We start from the raw sequence: 3,106 nt of genomic DNA, 5'->3' as shown, positions 1-3,106 counted from the left end.
GTAACCCTACTGTTAGTCTCCCTGTTCCTGGCCATCCACTGTAGAGGGGCATGATCGGACACCACCGTAAACCGCCGTCCCAGGAGGTAGAACTGCAGGGATTCCAGGGCCCAGATTACCGCGAGGCACTCCTTTTCCACAGTGGAATAGTTCTTCTCCCTTGGCAGTAGCTTCCTGCTGAGGTAGAGACCGGGATGATCCTCACTGTCATGCGCCTGGGCGAGAACAGCACCCAGACCCACCTCCGAAGCGTCTGCCTGGACAATGAAGTCCTTCTCGAAGTCCGGCGCCACCAGGATTGGACTGGAACACAGAACGTGCTTCAGGTTGATGAAGGCCGCCTCCGCCTCGGGATTCCACCTCACCGTCCGTGAGTGGCGGTTGGTTGTCAGCTCTGTTAGAGGTGCAGCAATAGTAGCAAGATCCGTTATAAGCCGTCTGTAATAGCCGGCTAGGCCCAAAAATGACCTCACCTGTTTTTTGGTGATGGGCCGTGGCCAGTCCTGTATGGCCCGCAACTTGGCTTCCTGAGGCTTGACCAACCCCCGCCCAATGGTGTACCCCAGGTAGTTCGTCTCGCTGAAGGCCAGCCTACACTTCTTTGGGTTTGCCGTGAGCCCTGCTTCCCTGAGTGAATCTATCACAACCTGTATTCGGGGTAAGCGGCTGGCCAAACGGGACTTTGTATGACTACATCGTCCAAATATAATGCTGTGTACCTTTTGTGGGGTGCAAGGATGCGATCCATCAAACGCTGGAACGTGGCAGGCGCTCCGTGGAGACCAAACGGGAGCCGGGCGTACTGGTAGAGCCCCCCTGGTGTGGCAAAGGCCGTCTTCTCCTTTGACGCCGGGGTCAGGGGCACCTGCCAGTATCCTTTGGTGAGGTCAAGGTTGTTTAGGAAGCAAGCATGCCCCAAAGAATCTATCAAGTCATCCACACGAGGCATGGGGTATGCATCAAACTCAGACTCCTCATTTAATTTCCGAAAGTCATTGCAAAATCGTGTCGAACCATTTGGTTTGGGAACCAGTAAAATTGGACTTGCCTGGGCGCTTTGGGACACTTCGATCACCCCCAGCTCCAACATCTTCCTTACCTCCTCTTCAATCACCCCTATACGAGCCTCTGGCACGCGGTAAGGGCGCTGGTTCACCCTTTTGCCAGGCATGGTGCGGATCTCGTGTTGTACCACCTCTGTGTGCCCAGGTAGGGAGGAAAAGACATCTCGATGGCGATCCACCAACTCCAGGGCCATCTGCCGTTGATGCGGGGACAGGCTTGGACCCACCTGAACCTCTTCTCTCCCGGGTTCCTTGGTCTCTGTGGGGGGCAGACAACTTAACAACGCCTCCCTGGCGTGCCACTTTTTTAAAAGGTTGACATGATATATCTGCTCAGGCTCTCTTTTATCTGGTTGCCTCACCTTGTAGTTTACGTCTCCCACCCGTTAAATTACCTCGTAGGGCCCTTGCCAGGTGGCCAGGAATTTGCACTCCATGGTGGGCACCAGGACCAGCACTCGGTCCCCGGGCTTAAACTCTCTGGGTTGAGCAGATCTGTTGTAGGAGGCTTGCGGTTGCAGACGAGCAGCCTCCATGTGATCATGCATCATGTGATAGATAGCCTTCATTCTCTCTCTCATAGCCCCGACATGCTCGATCAGGGTCCGCTGTCGGCACGGTTGCTCCTCCCAGGCCTCCTTGGCAATGTCCAGCAGTCCTCGGGGCCTGTAAGATAGCAAGAGCTCAAAGGGTGAAAAACCAGAAGACGACTGAGGTACCTCTCTCGCCGCAAACAGTAGGTACGGTAGCAGCTGATCCCAGTTGCTCCCATCCTCCTCGATCACCTTCTGCAGCATGGCTTTTAGGGTTTGTTAAAACGTTCGACGAGCCCATCTGTCCGGGGGTGCTAGACCGACGTTCTTAGCTGCTTGATTTTCATCAGAGTACAGAGTTCTTTCATAACCTTGGACATGAACGGACTCCCTTGGTCTGTCAATATCTCCTTCGGGAGCCCCAGACTCGTTGACAGAAGGAACAGCTCCTTGGCGATCTGTTTGGACGTAGCCTTCCTCAGCGGGATGGTCTCAAGATATTGGGTTGCATAGTCCAGGATGACCAGAATGTACTGATGTGCCCTGGAACTCTTCGGTAAGGGCCCAACGATGTCCAGTCCGATCCTCTCGAACGGGGTCTCGATAAGGGAATGAGCGGGTTTCTATATGTTGGCTTTGGTGCCACCCTCTGACACTCAGTGCAACTACGACAGTAGTTCTCTATCTATTTGTGCACCCCTGGCCAAGAGAAGCGTCGCAAGATCCTTTCCTTCGTCTTCTCCACCCCTAGGTGGGCCCCTAGTGGGTGGGTGTGTGCCAGGTTGAGTACGGTGGTCCGGTGGGGCTGTGGTACGAGGAGCTGTTCCTGCACCTCTCCATCTTTCTGTACCACCTGATACACTAACCCCACTGCAAAATGGGGGTAGGTAGGGCTTGTCCTATCCCCTAACACCATGCCCTTATCACCTGCACATTCCTCAAAGCATTTTCAAGAGTGAGATCTTGTAACTGGGCTGTACCATACTGGCCTGTGAGAGGGGGTAGCTCCTTGGGGCCTTGGATGTCTTCCTCGCTGGAGATTGGAGCGCTTCCTGGGACCATGTTCTCTTCCTCCGTGTCTGACACCGGACTCCGAATCAGCCTGGGCACCTGCCATCCCTGCAAGAACACAGGCTGGAGTGAGTGGTTCTGAGGGTTGTGTTTGCGTACTCTTAGAGTACGTCCTACCTCTCCGCTTCTGGGGTACTCAGGCCGATCTCTCCTGTGTCTCCCTCCACAGTGGGAGAAAGGCGGGGCAGTCTTGCCCAATTAGGACCGGAACGGGTAGGGAATCAACCACACAAGATAAGGCTGATCTTGCAACAGTCCAAACTTAAACAATGTCTCTTCAAACTTCAAATCCTAGACCCGATTCCCTCAGGTAAATCTCTTCCTGGAAACAAGTCTTCAGCCTTACTTTTAGACAGCGTTGCAGCCCGTGGCCAATCTGTCGGTAAGTATTCCAATCTTCAGGTAGGTATTCCAGTCTTTCAATCCTTCACATGGAAA

The sequence above is a fragment of the Etheostoma cragini genome, chromosome 17 (assembly GCF_013103735.1).
Source record: "Etheostoma cragini isolate CJK2018 chromosome 17, CSU_Ecrag_1.0, whole genome shotgun sequence".
Taxonomy (NCBI): Eukaryota; Metazoa; Chordata; class Actinopteri; order Perciformes; family Percidae; genus Etheostoma; species Etheostoma cragini.
Note: the sequence above shows the minus strand (reverse complement) of the source record.